The 21,981-nt window shown below is 35.8% G+C and overlaps 1 protein-coding gene across 5 annotated transcripts in view; it reads left to right on the top strand.

Moving 5' to 3' along the window:
• Positions 1 to 21,981, top strand: part of LRRC28 (leucine rich repeat containing 28) — a 245,486-nt gene that overhangs the window by 89,478 nt on the left and 134,027 nt on the right. The window lies entirely within an intron of this gene.

The following is a 21,981-nucleotide window of genomic DNA, read 5'->3' as shown; positions in this document are numbered from 1 at the left end:
CTTTATTAATATTTCTCACTTTGTGTCTAGGCAGTGGGCTTTGGGTATATCTGTAAGTTTCTGATTGTCCGCTTGTTTGAGGAGGACGGTAAAGAATGTGGATGGGCTGTGACTGAAAGCCTTTTCCCTGATGCAAATGCAGGAAGATGGCATTTACGTTTTTGAGCTGCAGTTACTACAGTTGTGCATTGCAGTCAGTGCCCATTCAAAATCACTGCCCTGGTGAATTATTTGTACCAAAAGCTACTTTAGTTTTGAATTTCACGTAAGGGAATTTATATGAACTTTGCATTTTAGTGTCTGAAAGCAGATACATGCAGTGTTTTCTCTCATTCTCTAGTGAGGTAAATGATGTGCATTAACTTTGATTTAATGTGAATCATACTAGAATTTAGTAGCAGAATTTAAGTTTGAGTTCTCAAACTAATTGTCACTTCTGCCTACTGATCATCCTATTAGATTATGACGTACATATAGACAGTACCAAAATCCTGCCTTCTCCTGAACTACCATTAAATTCTTTGACTTTCTTACAAGAGATATTCAGAGACCTTTCTTTGTGAACCCACACACTTGGAGATTCCTCTGTCTTATGTCATTTCCCATATTTGTAAAGCAGTGAAGTATGATTTTAAAAAATAGCTTGTGCTTCAGGTATTACATGAAAGTACTCTGCATTCAAAAATAAGCAGAAAAAAGAATGCAGACAACACTCACATTGACTGGGAGTATTTGTACCTACTAACTCTTGGTATTCCTGAGTCTTTTAGTGTATCCAAGTGAAATATATGACTCAACGAAAATTACAAATTACTGCCTGCCTTAGAACTTCAGGGATATATGAAGCTGTTAAAAACTACTCATGTTAAATCCATGAATGAGTTTATAATTTAAAAAATACTTTCTCCAAAGTTTTTCAAGCACAGAAATTTCTAATTGAAACAGTAGTTGATTAATTTTTAGACTTTACATGCTGATTTTACTATATACATTCAATATTGTATACAAAAATGGTTTTAGCATAGCAGTTAACTCTGCTTAAAAAATATTTTTTAACCTCATTTAAAGTGTCTTACTTTTTACAACTCTGCTTAGTACAAAAATTTTTAATATGGTGTAGGAGTATGATCTTTGCTTTAAATTTTGTTGTATGTTATCAAACATATGCTTCATCATGAAGCTTGATTTCATCAAGTTTATATATTTACATACTCAGGAAATTAGATTCTCTTTCAGAGATTGTATAGAAAATGTATCAGCAAAGATTTACTTTAGATTTTTAGAGTATTTTTATGTATTAGCTTATATAAGATATATTATAGAGTCAAAATGCATGGATATAATACTGAATATTTTAGATTTGATAGTATTTTCAAATATGAAATTCATAAAAGATATGTTACAGAATCAAAATGCATGGGTATAATACTGTGTTCATAAGTGCCTTTTTCTATACATTTAAAGAACTTACGAGTAACACAGCTCTCTATTAAAACATTGTTCTTTGTGTTCTATTCTTCTGTTTTTTTCCTGTAATGTAAGAACATTTTGTGGTAAAATGTAGCCATTTCCTTTCATTATATACTCTCAGAGGTTAAGGGTGTACTAATAATGTCATTGACTGCTTCCTAATAATCAGTGGAGGGTATAGATTTCCTGGCTACCATCATGTAATTTTAAATTTATATCTCACCTGTTTTCATAATAGATTTGAAGCATTTACTTCTGATTTTATCTCCCTAGCTTATTTCTGTTGCTTGTGTTTGTTTTTGCTTGTTTTGAGTACAATGACATAAGTGGTTATCTATGTATTTTGAGTAGAAACTTTTGATTAAGCTATGTATATACTTTTTTTTTTTTTCTGGGCCATCATAAGTACAATGCTCTAGATCTTATTAATTTTTTAGTTCACTTTATGTATGTCTTTATGACGTAATTTCAGTGTTATGATTTGAATGGGAGAGGGGCTTGGGTAAACATCTACCAAGTGTACCCAATCATTAGGGACGTACTATGGAAAAATATTTTAACTGTAGTAAAAAATGTGAGGAATTGCCAGTTGGTGTCCATTTGATGATGGTAGACTCCAGTTGATACATTAGCCTCTTCTATTAATACATATTCCATGCTATTGGTATAGTCTTACATGTTATATATCTGTGAAAGACTTAATATTTTATTATGTGTATTTTTTTGTAGTTAAAAAACCTTTGGATATGGTTTCACATTCAGTATTTAAAATTTGAAAATTTGAGAGCAGTATTTGAAACATTTAAAATATCTAAATGGCTGATAGTTTTAAAATTAGGATCTAAGAATGGATTACAGGGGCTTTGTGAATGCCCTCAAATTGTATGAACAGTTTGGTGTTTGTGAGTATGTACGTATTGCTGTAAAGAAGGTCCGATGTGTTTATGAATTTCTCAAAGAGGTCCATGGCTCATATAGTTGATTCTCTTGGATTGTTTGTCAGTACCCATTCTTTGGTAATGTCCCTTCCCCCCCTTTTGTTGGATTGCAGAGTACTGCCATTTTTCTACCTTGTATATTGCTTTCTCCCCACAGTTCATTGATCCTGGTGTAGGTAACTCAAGCAAGACCAGTTCTCTTCCTGGGCATTTTGAAAGAGACTGTAGGGGAGAAGCAAAGAGAACAAGAGAGAATGGGAGGGTGAAAAAGGAAAATCAGGCACTCTTTTCTCTCTGGGCTTCTACACAATGCTGTGTAATCTTGTGAAATCTGGTAGTAGTCATGTGGGCAGGAAAACAAAGAGAAAAAGATGAAGTAGATACCTCGAATAAGATGGAGTCAGAGGCTTTCTAAGTTTTCTGTAATTTCCTAATCATTGATTCTGTTTTTAAGGCCCATGAAGTGAAGTGTTAGTTGCTCAGTTGAGTCTGACTCTTTGTGACCCCTTGGTCTGTTCATGGAGTTCTCCAGGCAAGAATACTGAAGTGGGTTGACGTTCCCTTCTCCAGGAGATCTTCTGGACCCAGGGATCAAAGCCGGGTCTCCTGCATTGCAGGCAGATTCTTTACCGTCTGAGCCACCAGGGAAGCCACATTTAGGCCCATAGACTGTGCTTAAGCTAGCTCTAATTGGCTTCTGTGAATTGCCACTCAAAGAAATCCATGTAAAATGGCAACCTCAAAGGCTTGATTTTTGTTTATTTTGCATAAGTAAAAATTGTATATATTTAAAATAGACAATGTTATATTTTGACATATGTATATATTGTGAAATGATTACTACAGTCAAACTAATTAACATACTTGTCACCTCTCAGTTACCGTGTGTGTGTGTGTGTGTGTGTGTGTGGTTCAAACACTTGAGATCTACTCTCTTAGCAACATTATTATTCAGTTATCTTTTAAAAAACCTTTTTTTATGGTAAATTTTAAGCAGAATAGAATAATAAGCCCTATATACCCAGTATATAACTTTAACAATTTATCATGGATTTATCCTCTCTTATATTTTTCTTTTGTTCTTCTTATTTTTACCCTCTTTTTTAAAGTTTTTTTTTTTTTTTTAATTAGGGTAAAATTGACACACAGTGAAATGCTCAAGTGATTAGTCCTGAGTTTTGACAAATGTATGTACTCATGTAACCAGCATCTTATTTGAGATACAGAACATTTCCATTACTCCAGAAGGTTCTCTTACACGATTTCCAGCTGATCTGTTTGCTATAGGCAAACTCTATTCTGATTTCTCTTGCTATAGATTAATTTCGTCTGTTGTTGAAAATGAAATAAATGGGAACGTGCAGTTCTCTGTTGACTTTCACTCAAAATAAAGGTTTCAGGATGCATCCATGCTGTTGTATGTGTCAGTAGTTCATTATCTTTTTTCTGCAGAGTAGAATTCCATTGTATAAACTGCACTTTATAACTTATTTTCTTCTTAATGGACATGTCAGTTTTTTTCTCACTTTGGGCTATTATCAATAAAACTAATATGCATGCATGTATGTTAAGTTGCTTCAATCGTGTCCAAGTCTGACTCTTGACAACCGTGTGGACCATAACTGGCCAGGCTCCTCTGTCCATGGGGTTCTCCAGGCAAGAAGACTGGAGTGGGTTGCCATGCCCCCCTCCAGGGCATCTTCCCGACCCAGGGATCAAACCCACGTCTCTTACATCTCCTGCATTGGCAGGCGGCTTCTTTACCACTAACACCACCCGAATCCCTATAGACATTCTTGTTTAAGACTTTTTATGGATTTGCATTTTCATTTCTCTTGGGTAGATATCTTTTAGGGGAAATGTGATACATAATGTAGATATATGTTTAACTTTGTAAGAAATTGCCCAGCAGTTTTTTTTTAATTTTTTAAAAAATTATTTATTTTATTTATTGTAATTACTTTACTGTATTGTGGTGGTTTTTGCCATACATGGACATGAATCAGCCACGGGTGTCCATGTGTCCCTACATCCTTACCCTCCCTCCCCATCCCATCCCTCAGGGTTGTCCCAGTGCACCAGCTTTGAGTGCCCTGCCTCATGCGTCAAACTTGAACTGGTCATCTATTTCACATATGGTAACATACATGGTTCAGTGCTTTTTTTCTCATATCATCCCACCCTCGCTGCCTTCTTCCACATCATCTCATCTCCACCTTCTCCCACAGAGTCCAAAAGTTTGTTCTACAAATCTGTGTCTCTTTTGCTGTCTCGCATATAGGGTTGTCGTTACCATCTTCCTAAATTCCATATATATGCATTAATATACTGTATTGGTGTTTTTCTTTCTGACTTACTTCGCTCTGTATAATAGGCTCCAGTTTCATCCACCTCATTAGAACTGATTCAAATGCATTCTTTTTAATAGCTGAGTAATATTCCATTGTGTATATGCACTACAACTTCTTATCCATTCATCTGCGATGGACATCTAGGTTGCTTCCATGTCCTAGCTATTGTAAACAGTGCTGTAATGAACATTGGGTTACATGTGTCTCTTTCAATTCTGGTTTCTTTGGTGTGTATGCCCAGCAGTGGGATTGCTGGGTCATATGGCAGTTCTATTTCCAGTTTTTGAAGGAATCTCCACACTGTTCTCCATAGTGGCTGTACTAGTTTGCATTCTCACCAGCAGTGTAAGAGGGTTCCCTTTTCTCCACACCGTCTCCAGCATTTATTGCTTGTAGACTTTTTGATGGCAGCTGTTCTGACCAGTGTGAGATGGTACCTCATGGTGATTTTGATTTGCATTTCTCTGATAATGAGTGATGTTGAGCATCTTTTCATGTGTTTGTTAAATGGTTATATTAATACCATTTTATGCTTCTCATGGAAATAGATGAGAGTTCTAGTTACTCTGAATGTTTGCTAGTTATTTGATATTGTCTGTTTTTTGTTAGTGTTTGGCTTTGTTTAACTGTAGTAATGGAGAAGTTGTATTGAGTTGCTTTAATTTGTATTTAACTGAATTTGTCTTTCCCTCTTGACTAGGGGTATTGAGCACCTTCTGATGTATTTGTGGGGTATTCCAAATCTTTCTGAATTGTAAGTAATGTCTCCCTGCTTTACAGACCAGCAGCACGATTAGGCTGTTGAAGGATTCTCCCTGCTTTCTAGTTCTGCCCCTTGCTTTCTGTGCCTTGAAAGCTGTGGTAGCCTTGCTGCCCAGTCGTTGGCCTGTGTATGGCAGCCCTGTGCTCTAAAGTGGATCCTGCCTCTGCAGGTTTCCTTGGCTGTCCTGTTATCTTCCGTTTCTGGCTTTCCTCAGCTCAAAGCCTGGAGGGTTTTGTGGAAATGATCTCAGCTGTCTTCCCTTGCCCCCATTTTTGGTGAAGTCTTTGTGAAAAAGGGTTTGTGAGTATGTGTGGTTGGGGGCGGGGGGACACAGGTAGTTCATGCAGCCTCTCTCTGTGTCTGGGGCTCCTCTGGAGGGTGTGCCAGTGTGCCAGTCCACGTAGCCCTTCAGAGCGAAGCGGGACTGCTTTCTCCTTAACCCTTGTCTGTGGCAGATTCCTCCTCCTCCCGTTACAGTCAAGAGGGATAGCAACTGCGAATCTCTTCTCTTTTAAAATATGCTTATCACTTTTTGGGGTTGATTCAGGTTTCTGGGTGTTCTCAGTCTCTGACAAATTTTAAAAACTATAATTACGTAGCTTTTCCAGTTTCTTTTCGTGATTAGGGTATAAGTGACAACTCTCTTGACTTTCTCTTTTCTTATTGGAATTAAGTTCTCCTCCCTCACAGGCTATCACAATTTGGTTTTTGTTTCTCCCTACCTTTCTTTCTCTACCTCCTTTTTGTCTTCTTTTGGATTACTTGAGTATGCTTTAATGTTTCATTTTATTTCCTCTACTTTAGAGGAGAAGTTTAGGTTTTTCTTTAGAATTTACAGTATGCACCCTTAACTTATTACAGTTTCCTTAGGATATTGTACCACTTAATATAAATTTTAAGAACCTTCCCACAGTATACTTCCATATACCCTCCTTCCTTTGTGTTATGGTATCATGTATTTTATCTCAATATACATTATGAACCCTACAGTATGTTTATTTTACAACAATCAGTTGTCTCTAAGGGGAATCCTAATTTTAAAAAAAGATATTCTTTGTATTTACCCATTATTTACATCATTTCCTGTACTCTATTCCTTCTTGTAGATCTTTTTTTAATTTGGTATTATTTCTCTTCAGCCTAAAGTACTTTCTTTAATATTTCTTGTAGTGCAGTTCTCCTGGCAGTGAACTATGTTCATTTCTCTTTATGTGAAAATGTTCTTTATTTCACCTTTGACTTTTAAGGATATTTTCTTGAGATACAGGATTCTGGGTTGACAAGATGGTTTTTTTAGCACTCTTAAATTAAGACAACCTTTCATTGTCTTCTGACCTTATTGTTTCTGATAAGTCAGTTGTAATTTGTAGTTTTGTTATCCCATATGTGTGTTTTTCTATGGCTACATTATTTTCTCTTTATCTTTGGTGTCAGCAGTTTATGTATGATGTGCTATGACGTAGGATTTTTTATATTTATCCTGCATAGGCTTTTCTTGATTCCCAAATTGGAAAGTTTATTATTTTCCTTTATATAGTTTTCTGCCCCACATTTTTTGCTGTTTATCTGTCTTCTACTGCAGTCACTTCTTTTGTGCTCTCCAGTATTTTATTTATTAAGCCCTTCTTCACTCTCTCACAACATTTTCCTCTTTAGTACCTTGTGTTGCGTTTCTAGCTGCTTCAACTCCCAGACTGTGACCTTCAGCACTGTGGCTACAGTGTTCCACTTGGGTTCCCCTTCCCTGTGTTGTGACCAAGAAGGCCTTGTCCAGCTTGGGACACAGGAGGTATTTCCCTTATTTCAGTCATCAGAGTCCTTTGTTTCCTGTCTGTTACTTGAAAACAGTTTTCTCATATATTTTTGACTAGTTGTATTGGTTGGAAGCAAGTCTGGTGTAGTGACCTTGCCATATCTGGAAGTGGAAGTCCTATTAGATTTTCTTTGATTTCTCATCTGATTGTTTACCTGTATTTTTTTATATACCTTGTATGCCATTGAAACATTTATATGTTGCATTCTCCCATTTCTGGTATCAAAACTATATCATTGTTTGTTACATAAGAATAAATATAAACTCATTTTCTTCCAAAGGCCTAGTCTGACTTAAGTAAAATTACATGATCTGTTATGAAGAGAAGTACGAACCCACTTACAAATAAAGGATTACTGGAGAAAGATTTCCATCAGTGAAGAGCAATTTGCCAAATACCTTGTGACTCACTATTGGCCACAAAAGCAAATGGATATTAGAAGAGTCAGAAAAACCAGCTATCCCTTGATTGTCAAGAAAATCCTGATGCTTTTGTGATTCACTGTAAACCCTCTGTGAATTCCCATGAGAGAAGAGTATGGTAACAAACAAACCCCAAAATGTAACTAAGAGTCAAAAAAGATGTTGCTTACATCTGGCGTTATAAATCAGCTTGTTTCTCTGAAATGATTTTGTCCTTAAAAAGTTGTTTTGTATACCAAAAAAGGAAAGATTTTTAGCCCAAATTGAAAACACTGAAGCAATCTATGTTATACTTAAATGGATAAAAGCATGCAAAAACAGAAATATATACTACGTATAAATAGCAGGAATTGTTCTAAAACTCAGGCTTCAAGTATGGTCAAGTTTATTATTTTGTTCTTAAAATTTATTTTTCTTCTGGTTAAGCCTCTGTTGCTTTATTAAAATGAAATTTGGTATCTCTTCTTAGATTTGTCCTATTGCCACCTAAATTATTCTGAAATCTTTATACTCATTGCTGGCAATCAGGAAGTGTAGATCAGCCTTCTTCCTACAGAAGACAGGAAGCCTGATCATGCTACAGCTTCCCCCGTTGCTTGCTGCCCCACCGTTGAGACTTCATTGGTGCAGCCTGACTTAGTAGTGCAGGCTGCTGTGCCTCCTCAGAGTTGCTGACCCTTCTCCTGTGAGTACAACCCTGGTCAGAGGCGCTCCGTGTTTGCATCCATGGATTATAGTTTCTTGGATTGATAGGGGGTCCCAGGAACCCTGGGTCAGCCCTTGTTTCATTGTGCCTGTGTTCTCTCTTCCTTCTTTAGTGGTCAGCTCAAAGGGAGAAGAGAGCAGTTCTTGTCTTGAATTTCAAAACACAAAAGATCTCATTGTGCCGCCTGCCACCAAATAATCAAGGTTGTTCACCCCTGTGTTACCCTTCTTGGGTGGATGCCATAGTAATTCAGAGTGATTTAACTTCCTAGTGAAACAACTTTTCAGTGATTCCACATCAATACTGGCAAGATAGCTAGCTAGCACTTTTCTCACTAAAAAATGTAATTGATCAGTCTCTGGCAGAGTCTCCTCTGGTGTTACCAGGCTATGTAAGTATAGTCAACAATATATATAAACAGACTTTCTATTTGGTAGGATTAGCTACATGACCTGGGGCACTTACTGTTTACCTACTCAACAAAAAAGTGCTTGTTGGTTCCAAATATATTCTGTGTCCTAGAGAAAGTGGGGACAGTGAAGGGATACCAAAATCTAGAGCCAGGCTTCAAAGGAGCTTGTAATATTTTATTGTTGAATAGTTTAAACTGTTAACTTCCAAGGAAGAGACTAGATAGAGAAGAGATAGAAAGAAGTATTGATTGTGTTAATAGTTGGTCATTATCTTGATACAGTGCCAAGTGGTTCAGGAACCCAATTTGACAGCTAATAGGGATAAAGTCCACCCACCGTCAGTTTGCTAGGTGACCACTGAATAAATGAGTAATCTGTCCACCAGAGTGCTAAACTCATATTCAGAACCTGTTCTTTCAGTGTCTCTTACAGACCTACAAGCTGCTTTATTGGTCTGGCTCGCAGGTAGGACTTCCCTGGTGGCTCAAACGGTAAAGAATCTGCCCGCAGTGGGAGACCTGGGTTTGATCCCTGGGTCAGGAAGTTCCCCTGGAGCAAGGAATGGCAACCCATTCCAGTATTCTTGCCTGGAGAGTCCCATGGACAGAGGAGCCTGGTGAGCTACAGTTCAAGGGGTCACAAGGACTCGAATACAACTGAGCACATGGCACACACACAGCACATATTAGTAAAGTAACTTTATATTGTATGCTGCTGCTGCTGCTGAGTCGCTTCAGTCGTGTCCGACTCTGTGTGACCCCATAGACGGCAGCCCACCAGGCTCCCTCGTCCCTGGGATTCTCCAGGCAAGAACACTGGAGTGGGTTGCCATTTCCCTCTCCAGTGCATAAAAGTGAAAAGTGAAAGTGAAGTTGCTCAGTCATGTCGGACTCTTAGCGACCCCATGGACTGCAGCCCACCAGGCTCCTCCGTCCATGGGATTTTCCAGGCAAGAGTACTGGAGTGGGGTGCCATTGCCTTCTCCAACTGTATATTCATAGTTAAATGTATATTAGTAACTTTATAGTGATATAGAAATTTTCAGTTCAGACTTTGACATAGAATTATTTAGTGTACTAGATTAGATAAAACAGATTTATCAGAATAAATTTCTGTCAGTACTATTACATATTGTAAAGTTTGATTACAAACAGAGTTGAAACTTTTAAATTATATTTTAAAACTTTTACAAGTTTTGAAAATTGTATAAAAGTCCTAGAATAAAAATGACCATTAAAATTCTTCTAAAAGAAAAAGAATTTGTTTTCTGGGCCATATCCTTTTCAGTGCAAAAAAATACAGAAAGTACTCCTTTTAAGGTAAGGTGTGAAGGGAAGTGGTAGAAAACCTGCCAAATGTGAGAAACACAAAAGTTTATTCTGATAATACTTTTTAAAATGGCAAAAGGAGAAAAGTTGGTTCCTCAGAAAAAAGGGGAAAAAGAGAAAAGTTGGAAAGCCTCTCCCATCAGTCATGCTATTGGCTAAGGCATATTGAATTCCTTTCCGTGGGCCATTCCTTTGTGAAAAAATTTCAAAGCAGCTAATGTCATGATACCAGTGATCTAATTTGAAGTCTTTTAAGGGGAGTATGTCCAAATTCACTTCACATGCAGTGCTTTCCCTTTTTGTATGCAATTACACCATGGTGTATTACCAGCTTGGTGCTGTATGGGAACCTTGAAACTGTACTGAAGTCAGTGGAGAGGTTCAGAAGAAGTCAGGCCTGATGGGAGGGACTGAGCTGTTTACACGGTGTGCAAGAGCAAATGGCTTGCGGTTGGATATTCTCCATTGTTTTGTCTTTGAAGGGTATCTAGCTGATAGTCTGCCCAATACACTGTTTTCAGGATTATCTTTCTAAAATACAGATTTGGTAAACTAGATCTCCAATTAAAATCCTTTATTGAAATGATTTGTGACAAGTGTGTGGTTGCCAGAATAGAAGCCCATATTGGGTTCATAATCATTTGTTTATTATGAAGACCAGGAATTAGAAATATTAAAAGAATAAAAAGCCTAATGATTGTAAAAGTGTTCATAATCTTTTGGAATAAACTTTCTTGAGAACTTACAAATGTATTTTCTTCAATGCAACCTATTAATGGGAATTCAGGTATTTTTATTTAATGTATTTTTTAATTTCAAATCAACTTGCAGTATTTTGAAGGTGGTATGCAGTAATTTCTATTACACCTTTTTATATTTTGGCAAAACTTGGGTTTATAGTTCAAATTTACTAAAGGGCTTCAAGTATTAAGCTTGTTTTTCTCAATAGAGTGATTTGATATATTGCATTTATTAAGCAATCTTTGGGAAAGGCAAATGTTAAATAGATATGTAAACAAAGATTATATTTTAATGGTTACTTTATGATTTTAATAGATTTTTCTACCTTGATTTCAGTATATTGTTTTGTGACATAATGAGAAAATTATGGTTTCATTTTAATTGTGGAGAAAAATTAGCTGGCAGAGTATAGATGATGTGCTGAAATAGGTATTTCTTAAAAAGTAATGTCTTCAGTATGTATTTTATTTTTTATATGTTATTTGAACATGCTTATTGCTTCTTCTGTAAATTATGTTTTATAATGTTAAAGGTTTTAATTTAAATCAGATTGTCTGTTCTGCAGGTAATTTTAAAATTAATGATTGTTTTAGTGCACAAGAACCTTTATGATTTGCCAAGGATTGGTATAATGAGAAGTAAACAAAACTTAGTTTGTTACCAAACTCCCCCTGCCTCCCTCCTTTTGTTTAATTTTTTTATGATTTCTTTTTAAAAAATCACCACTTGAAGCAGATGCATTAATGTTTTTGAGCAATTTTTTTTAGTTTTTATTGTGTATTTATAAAGTAGTAAGAAAATTTGAAATCAAAACAGTGGCTATGGGAGTGATGAAAGGTGGTTGTATATCCCTTCTACTTCTTAGCTAGATTTACTGACTTCACTGCTCCTAACTTGTTCTGAAAGAGAATCAAAGTCTGGCAGGTATGTTTTGATGACTTTTTTATTTTTAGTTTTAAAAGTTTGGTATTCAGCACTTTAGTATGAATTTATAGTACCAGTATTAATATCTTATTATCAGCTTCTTTTTAGGAGTAACAGTGGTTTTGTAGGAGTCATATTTACACATGCATTTAGGTCCTAACACAAAAGTTTGTTGGAAAAAAATAGCTGAAAGATATGTAGATATTTAGAATAATAGATCTCAGAATTATTCTTTCCCTCATACATTTTTACTCTTTTAAAAATAGAAGTATTCATTTTTATGAAGGAAAGTACAAGTTTCTTATAAGTAAAATAAGACTAAAATTTTAATTATTATATCTTCAATTAACGGGAAATATTCTTAAAATTTTTCCTCTGATGCTTTGAAAAATATGTGTATTCTAAAACAGAGCAAATACACATTGGAAGTTTTTTTTAGCATTTATTTATTAAAACATGTTTTTGGCTGTGCTGTCTTCATTGCTGCATGCAGAGGCTTTCTCTAGTTGTGACAGACAGGGGCTGCTCTCCAGTTACGTGGCAGGCTTCTCACTGCAGCGGCTTTTCTTGCGGAGCTTCAGTGGTTGTGGCACACGGACTCCAGAGCGTGAGCTCGGTAGTTGTGGTGCTCTGGCTTAGTGGCTCAGCAGCACGTGGAATCTTCCTGGACCAGGGATCAAACCCGTGTACAAGCATTGGCAGGTGGATTCTTAACCACTGGACCTCCAAAGTCTAGGAAAGCATTTTTTAAAGTGTGCACAGTTATGCATGTTGTTGTGTATATCCCAAACCCAAATTATGATTTTTGTGGTGTAGTTCTGTTCCATGAGGCCACTAGGAGGCTGATTACTACACATTTGAAAATGTGAGACAGTTTTTCTGTATCAGTGCATAACCAATGAAGGAAGAATCACTAGTACTGGCTTGTGTACATGGAAGTGTTGTTTTACAGTCTTTATACCCAGAAAAAGGATCTCCAGAGATAAATTTCCATGACTTTTTCACTTAAAGTGAAACAATCCAATAGCATGATTGAATATATATTTTACACATATCAAGTCCCTATATTATCCAGCAATTTAAGAACCAAATGCTTGTATCTAGTGAGTGATATATGAAATACAGGCTATAGAATACTGTTAATTTTAAATACAAGAAAAAGGAAAGTTTTAATCTTTTTGTCTTTTGAGGTTCTTAATATAAATATAAATATCTGTAAACCAACAATCAGTAATAATTTTACTTATTCTGTACTTCTTAAGAATTTTTCCTAAATGCCAATCTCCATACATTTTTTTCAGTTGAATGTTCTTGGTTTGCCTATGATATCCTGTGAAATTGTTTTTGAATTTAATAGATAAAGCTATTTTAAGTTTCCCATACCTAGAATTCCATGGAGCTTTATGAACTACGGCTTTCAGGAAAATAAAAGCCTATAAAACCGATGTTACTTGATCCCTACTTCTCCATTTTCTATACCTAGTCTTGTATCTAATATAGTAGATAAGTTTTAACTTGAGGGGTTCTGATATTCCTTCTCTCCCTAATATCCAACATCATTAATTTATACTGATTCTCATAGGTTTAATTTTATAAAAGGTATAGAATGACAGCCTTGAAAATTTGCTTCTGCTGCTAAAAGATATGATAGAACAGGCTGTGAGGATTTACATATTATATCTGTTTATTTCCTATCCAGAGTTGACATTTCTACTTCTAAATCAGAAACACATGTAAAGTTATGAAATGTAAATGGTAAAGGAAGGAATAGAACTTTGATTCCCTTATCTCCAGGGAAATATCTAGAACTGATTAACAAAGTGTGATATATACATAACTTTTTCCCTTCCATATCACTTTTTAAATTCTTCTAAACAATGTCTTTTTAAACTTCTATGACAGTATCAGTAATTTTTTTTCTAGCATGAGTAAATAATTTATTTAAACTATTTCCCATTGGTTTTTTTGAAATAACTTTATGAGGTAATTTCAATATATAAAATTTATTATTTTACATGTACAGTTTCTTGACTTTTATTTTTTTTTTTGAATTTTATTAAATGTACACAGTGAGGAATTATTATTGCAATCTAATTTTAGAATATGTCCATTATTATGAAAATTTAGTGCCTGTTTGTTGCCAGCCCCTGTTGTCACTCCTGTCCAAATATTAATCTTGTTTCTCTTTTTGTTAATACTTTTGCCTTCTGTAGAAATTTCATTAAAGTGGAATCATGTAATATACAGTCTTCCCTGTCTGGCTTATTTTATACTTAGCATAGTTTTTTTTTTTTTTTTTGCATGTATATTCTTTTATGTTTTAGTAGGTTGTTTCTTTTTATTATTGAGTAATATTTGTATGGATATGCCATGTTTTGTTTACTCACCAGTTAATTGGCCATTTAGATTGTTTTCAGTTTGGTCTGTTATGAGTAATGTTGCTAAGAACATTTGTGTACAAGCTTTTTCTGGGGTTATGTTTTCCTTTCTCTTAGGTAAATACGTATGAGTAGAATTGCTGAACTTCATGATAACTGTTTTTAACTTTGAAAGAAATTGCTAAACTCTTTTCCAAAGTTATTCCCACTTGTTAGTATGAGAGTTTCAGTTCCTTTGTATCTTTGCTAACATTTGATATTTTCAGTATTTTAATTGTGACTGTTCTAGTGGTTATATAGTCAGCTCACTGTGGCTTTATTTTGTATTTCCCTCATAACTAAAGATTATCTGTATCTTTGTAAAATTCCTATTTAAAATCTTAAGCCCCCAAGTGGTAATACTGGAAAATGGGGCCTTTGGGAGGTAATTAAGTAATAAGGGCAGAGCCCTCATGACCTAGATTTGTGCCCTTAGAAAGGAGGGGCTTCTCTGGTGGATTGGATGGTAAAGAATCTGCCTGCAATACAAGAAATCCAGTTTTGACCCATGAGTTGGGAAGATCCCCTGGAGAAGGGAATGGCAGCTGACTCTAGTATTCTTGCCTGGAGGAGTCTCAGAGTCAGACATGACTGAGTGACTTAACACTTACAAAGTAGTGTTTATAATCTTCCTCACTCCTTTCACCAAGTGAAGTTACAGTAAGAATTCCACAGTCAGTGAGAGGGCGGGCCCTCTCTAGACGCTGAATCTGCCAGCATCTTGATCTTGGACTCCCTCGCTTCCGAAACAGGGAGAAATAAGTTTCTGTTGTTTTAAAGCCACCCAGTAGTTTTGTTACAGCTTTATATATTCTGATGTTAAATTTAAGATAATTTTCACACAAAAAAGTAAGATTATGACTCTCATGTAGATATAAAAAACTTTAATGTGTTAAAGTTTTTGTTTAACCTATTGAGGAAACTGATAAGGTGTTATAACCAGTTCAAAGGAGGATCCAAAGAACAGACACATTTATAGATCAAGAATATTGAAATTAACATTCAGATGGAACCAAAGGAGGCTTTTCCCCACAACAACAGAGGATTGTCTCTCCATGGGACATGATTTATTTTTGTGTTTATAAGTAAGGATTATTTAAAATTTTATCAGATTGTAATCTACAACATACAGAGTTGTAAAATAGCCCTCATAGGATAAGTATCAGATCACCTGAAAGGAAGTGCAAGACAGCAAGGTTCAGCAGCTCTGACTTGTGGGTCTATTTTGATCCTCCACCTGATTTTGTAAATAAAGTTTTATTGGAAGACAGCCATAAGTGTTCATTTACAGATTGTTCAGATTGTTTGTGGCTGCTTTTGTGCTATAGTGGCAAGGTTGAGAGGTTGTGACAGGGACTGTTTGGCTCACAAAGCCTAAAATTTTATCAGAAGACTTTTTACAGCAAGTTTGCTGATCCCCACTCTTAACTGGATACACATCCTTTATCGGATATTTATTTATTTATAAATATATTCTCCTGGTCTGTGGCTTGTCTTTTCATTTTCTTGAAAGTCTCTTTTGAAGAGCAAAAAAGCTTTTTTACATTTTGATGAAGCCCAGTGTATCAATTTTGTGGATTATGCTGTAAATGTCATATTTAAGAACAGTTTGCCAAACCTAGGATCACAAAGATTTTTCTCTTCTGCTTCTTATATAAGTTTTAGATAAAATTTTATCTATTACATTTATGTTTATGTTTCAGTTCAAGATAATTATTGTGTATAATATGAGGTAAGAATTGAGATAGTTTTGTTGTTGTTTAGTTGCTAAATCATGTCCAACTCTTTTGTGACCCCATGCCTGCCAGGCTCCTCTGTCCATGGGATTTCCCAGGCCAGAATACTGGAGTGGGTTGCCATTTCCTCCTCCAGCAGATCTTTCTGACCCAGGGATCGAACCCACATCTCCTGAATGCAGGCGGATTCTTTACCACCGAGCCACCAGGGAATCCCAGATACATTTTTACATGTGGAGTACTCACCTGTCTCAGTGTAGTTTGTTGAAAAGACTGTCCTTTCTTCGATGAGGTACCTTGGTACCTTTGTCAAAGATCAGCTGACCATAAATACTTAGGTTTATTTTGGAGACATTCAGTCATTTTCTGTTGGTCTTTATGCTTACCCTTATGGCAATACTATATTAGCTTGATCATTGTGGTTTTATGGGAAGCTTTAAAATGAGACCATGTAAGTTTTCAGCTTTTTTCTTCTTTTCCCAATTTCTTTAAAAAATATTAAATTTCATTGATTTTTTCCAAACCAAAGAAGATTCATTTTTACTCTTTTTTGGGGCATTTCCTCTGTATACATATTTGTGTGTGTGTGTGTGTACATATGGGTAACATTGAGAAGATAAAGATGAGGGAAGATCTTTTATCAAAGTGATCTACGGGGATAATTACACTGTTCAGTATAATTTCTAACCACCCAATCTGTTTCTTGCTTTCATTTTTATCTGTGTAACTTATGATTTTAAACTTGTTTCTCTAATTTTATTGTGACTCCCACAACAGTGTGCCTCTTATCAATAATACAGGGACAGTGAAGAGCCAGAGAGGTGTGGAGATGATACAGTCTGCATTGTGACTCCATAGGATGGATGATTGAAGGACAGGGCAACCTGAGACTGAGGGAAACTGTGTCCACTTGCTCCCCGCCCCACTGTTGCCCTGCTTCTCCTCTTTACTGATGGCCAGATGTTGGTGGTGGGAGTTTGAGCAAAAGAAGATCAAGACTTTGGGTTCTGGCTCACAGCCAGTCACCACAGTGCTTTTTGATGTCCTATAGAGACGTTATGTAATATATATATATATATATATATTTTTATATAATATATATATATATATATATATATATAGAGGGATTAGATGAGAGAGTACCAGACAATTAGGATGATTACTGGAAGAGTTCCTTTCTCTGTGGCTTCTTTAGAAATATGAATGAATTTCTGTATTGCTAAAGATTGGGGAAGTAAATATTATGAACATCCCTTTTTTATGGCATATCTGGTAAGCCATTCAGTGACTATCATAGCTCTCAAAATTTGTTATTTAATTTTTCTATAATTTCTATATTCTGGTATTTAAATAGTCTTCATATAAAAGTACAGGTTTTGTAGCAAATAATTTAATTTTAAAATTCTTTCATAGAACTAAAGTAAAATAAATACTATTTTGAAATTTATCAATGTTTAAGAAAATGTTTATAAGAAAAGGTAAGCTATTTCTAGAACTAAAATTCTCCCAACACCTTTAGGATTGATACTTTAGCTTTTGACAAAGTATTGGGCTATGTGTAAAATACTTTATAGAATGTTAATTAACAACCACTGTCTTTTAAAACCCCTTTTATGCTAATTAGAGACAAATAAAATTGAAAGATTATGTATTTTTTCTTCTTTATTTTATGTCATTTTAAAATTACTTTGAAAATTAACACAGTGGCTTTCTTCTCTTCAGATCCTTTTTGTTTCATGCATTCTCTGAATGCTCTACTTAGTTTCTTTAAACAGCAATCTACATAAAGGATATTAGTAACTCTGTAAAAATTTTGATGAATAACTTCCCATTTCTTCCTCTCTGCTTAGAAAAAGACTGTACTATTTTAGTATCAGTCACTGAGATATTAAGCCTTAAGGGGTAGTAGTTAATTTATTTTTAACATAATGATTAAGGCTTTTCAGAAGAATGCTTTTGTTAAATGTTTGTACTTCTCCCTTTGTCGTCATTTAATTATTTTTTAGTATTACTCCTTATTAGGCTAAATTATTTTGGTATCTCTAATTAAAAATTAAATATCTTATAATCTGGCTTTTAAGAAAACATGCAGACTAATGATGGTGAACATTTTCTCTTTGCTGTTGGCCCAGACATTGCCCGCTTTGGTTTCCTAATTTAGTAACAGAAATAAAACTATGCAGGACTGGGCAGGTTTGGTATGCTGGCATCTAGCCAGGAATCATTGGTTTCTTAAGTAAATGGACCTGTGGGGATTTGAGGAAAGCACAGATTAAGTTACATGAGCTTTGCACTTCACAAATTCCCAACTATTTAAAGGAACTCGGCTAACCCACTGCCACCTAATTAAAACTCAATTTTGTTGAAACACACACATACTAAATGATGTATTGTTTCCTTTTTCAAAATTACCCTTCAACTTTGTGCTTTTAATTTCATATTTTTGTAAAGTTTTAAAAAGTACTTTCTCTTTTGATAAATAGTGCATCAAAATTATAGTTAAACTCTATTCAATTATTGTGTGCATCTGCAATACCTTTCAAGGGCTTCCCTGGTGGCTCAGCTGGTAAAGAATCTGCCTGCAATGCAGGAAACCTGGGTTCTATCCCTGGATTGGGAAGCTCCTCTGCAGAAGGGAACAGCTATCCACTTCAGTATTCTGGTCATGAACTCTATATCTGTAGTCCTTGGGGTCACAAAGAGTCAGACACCGACTGAGCGACTTTCACTTTCACTTTTCAAGATAGCATAATATAAGAGAGTCAATAATATACATAAGTAACGTGTTTCTGTGTGAGAAAATGAAAGAAAGTTCTGACCAAGATACATTTTTTTTTAAAAAGCCTTGTTTTGCACACTGCCTCTGGCATCCGAGTGGCCGGGTGACTTTGATCCCTGCCCTCTCTCCTTCCACCACCGGTCCTGTCAGTGCTCTGCGTCGTGCCCTGCTCACTGCGCTCGGGGGAGTGTGCAGTGGGTGCTCTCTTGAAATACTTGAGCACACGCCACTCTCCTGTCTGCTGACACTCTTCCTTTTTGCTGCTGCTTCTTAATTGACATATTCCTGGTCTTCTTTTCTTTTTTTCCCCCTTGGTCTTCTTAAGGTCCATTTCCTCTGAATTTGGGGAAGAGCCTTGAGGCCCAAGGATTAGGCTTCTTTTCCTTTTTATTGTGGACCAAGAATTTATTTTTATTTATTTATTTTTTCCATTTATTTTTATTAGTTGGAGGCTAATTACTTTACAATATTGTAGTGGTTTTTGCCATACATTGACATGAAATAAGCCATGGATTTACATGTGTTCCCCATCCTGAAACCCTCTCCCACCTCCCTCCCCATCCCATTCCTCTGGGTCATCCCAGTGCACCAGCCCTGCACACTTGTCTCACGCATCCAACCTGGACTGGTGATCTGTTTCACCCTTGATAACATACATGTTTCAATGCTATTCTCTCAGATCATCCCACCCTCGCCTTCTCCCATAGAATCCAAAAATCTGTTCTATACATCTGTGTCTCTTTTTCTGTCTTGAATCTAGGGTTATCGTTACCATCTTTCTAAATTCCATATATATGCATTAGTATACTGTATTGGTGTTTATCTTTCTGGCTTACTTCACTCTATATAATGGGCTCCAGTTTCATCCATCTCATTAGAACTGATTCAAATGTATTCCTTTTAATGACTGAGTAATATTCCATTGTGTATATATACCATACTATAAGCAAGGTGAAAAGACAGCCTTCAGAATGGGAGAAAATAATAGCAAACGAAGCAATAGACAAAAAAGGATTAATCTCAAAAATATACAAGCAACTCCTGCAGCTCAATTCCAGAAAAATAAATGACCCAATCAAAAACTGGGCCAAAGATCTAAACAGATATTTCTCCAAAGGCATACAGAAGGCTAACACATGAAAAGATGCTCAGCATCACTCATTATCAGAGAAATGCAAATCAAAACTACAATGAGGTACCATTACATGTCAGTCAGAATGGCTGCTATCCAAAAGTCTACAAGCAATATATGCTGGAGAGGGTGTGGAGAAAAGGGAACCCTCTTACACTGTTGGTGGGAATGCAAACTAGTACCGCCACTATGGAGAATAGTGTGGAGATTCCTTAGGCTTCTTTTCTTCTTTAAACCTTTATATATTTATTCTTGCCATTGTCTTTCATTGTCAGATGAGGACCAGCTGTCTACCCTGGTGATCTTTTTTTAATTGCCTTTAGACTATTTATAAACACTGGGACATATTTTGAAGTGTAATTTCACTGAAAGAAAATATGAATGAATGAGAATTTCTCATTTCTTATAAGACTTTTGACAAATAGGAATGTGATTCCAAGTAATTCTCAAGTAATTCCAGTACTTGAGAGACTATAGGTGGTGTGTGGAGGATACAGTGTGTATTATAGTCATACTTAAAGCAGTATTAGTTCACAATTAGAACAAAATGGATTTAATACAAACTTTAGTCAAATTACATTGACTTTAGGATCAATATGATTTCCCATTGTGTAAATGCAATCCAAAATATAATAAAGAATACTAAACCTCACAAGGAAGTTCCCTGGTGGTTCAGATGGTAAAAAATCTGCCTGCAATGCAAGAGACACACTTTTCTTGACCAAAAGTGGTCAGAATGTTACCAATCTAAAAAATAGTCTTTAAATGACTTGTGAGCGTCTGAATAAGGCGATGCCCAGTCCCAGCGCTCACGGTTCCTCCCTGTTGACGCCCTGCCTTGCTCCCCAGTGGAGCTGGCTCATTGTTCCCACGCCCTTGGCCGTCGTTTGCTCTCCTGGGAGAGAGAAGGCACTGTTCTTACAAGGCTTCCCTGACAAGGGGATGAGCAGTGGCGAGGGCTCTGTTGTCAGAGGCTTAAAGTGAATCTCTTGGTTACTCTGTAATTCTGAACATTAGTGAAGATCTAGTATGTAGATATTTTTGCTGTGTCTTAGTAATTTTAATTTATTAAATGTGTTCATGCTGTTGTTATTGTGAGTAGTAATAATCATCACAGTTACTTTAAAAAGTGGTAACTCTCCAGATAACCAAGAGATTGTTATTATTGTTAGTACATTTAGTGTTTAAAGTAGGCCAGGCATGCTAAGTGCTTAACTTTTTTTCTCTATTAATCGACACAATAATCAGACAGAATAGGGTTTTTTAATAGTTTTTTTTCACCTTTTTTTATAGATGGGAAACCTGAAGTATAGCTCTTAAAGGGGAATCAAAAATTCTAATTAGTTCATTCATGTTTTAAAACTGTAGAAGTCATTACATATGGGAAAGTAGACAGATTTAAAGTAATACTCACTCCAAATATATTTTTTGTAACCAAAAACCTGCTTGTGCTTCTTTCTAGACACTCCTCTCACCCCTCTTTGTAAGGGTGATTGCTCTTCTGACTTCCATCACCCATTCAGTTTTAAAATTAAAGATACTACAATTGAGATTTTTGCTAAGGTGCAATATGCAGAGTTTTTTTTTTTTTTTGATGGAGTTACATCCTAATAAGCCATTGTAAGTTGAAAATTTTAAGTAGAAAATACATTTAATAAACCTAACCTACTGGACACAGTAGCCTAATCCAGCCTACCTTAAACGTGCTCAGAACAGTTACGTAGCCTCCAGTTGGGCAAAATCATCTAACACAAAGCCTGTTTTATAATATGGTATTGACTATCTCATGTAATTTATTGAAAACTGTACTAAAAGTGAAAAACAGCATGGTTGTATGAGTACAGAGTGGTTGTAAATGTATCTGTTATTTACCCTGAGTGTATGACTGACGGGGAACTGCGACTCACTGCCATGGCCCAGCATCACAAGAGGTTTATGAGATCAAAATTCAGAGTTCAGTTTCTGCTGAATGTGTATTCCTTTTGCAGTACCATTAAGTTGAAAAATGTAGATTGAACCATTGTAAATCAGGGACCATCTGTACTAT

The sequence above is a fragment of the Odocoileus virginianus genome, chromosome 16, assembly GCF_023699985.2.
Source record: "Odocoileus virginianus isolate 20LAN1187 ecotype Illinois chromosome 16, Ovbor_1.2, whole genome shotgun sequence".
In the NCBI taxonomy this organism is placed as follows: Eukaryota; Metazoa; Chordata; class Mammalia; order Artiodactyla; family Cervidae; genus Odocoileus; species Odocoileus virginianus.
This window is presented reverse-complemented; position numbering and strand designations above follow the sequence as displayed.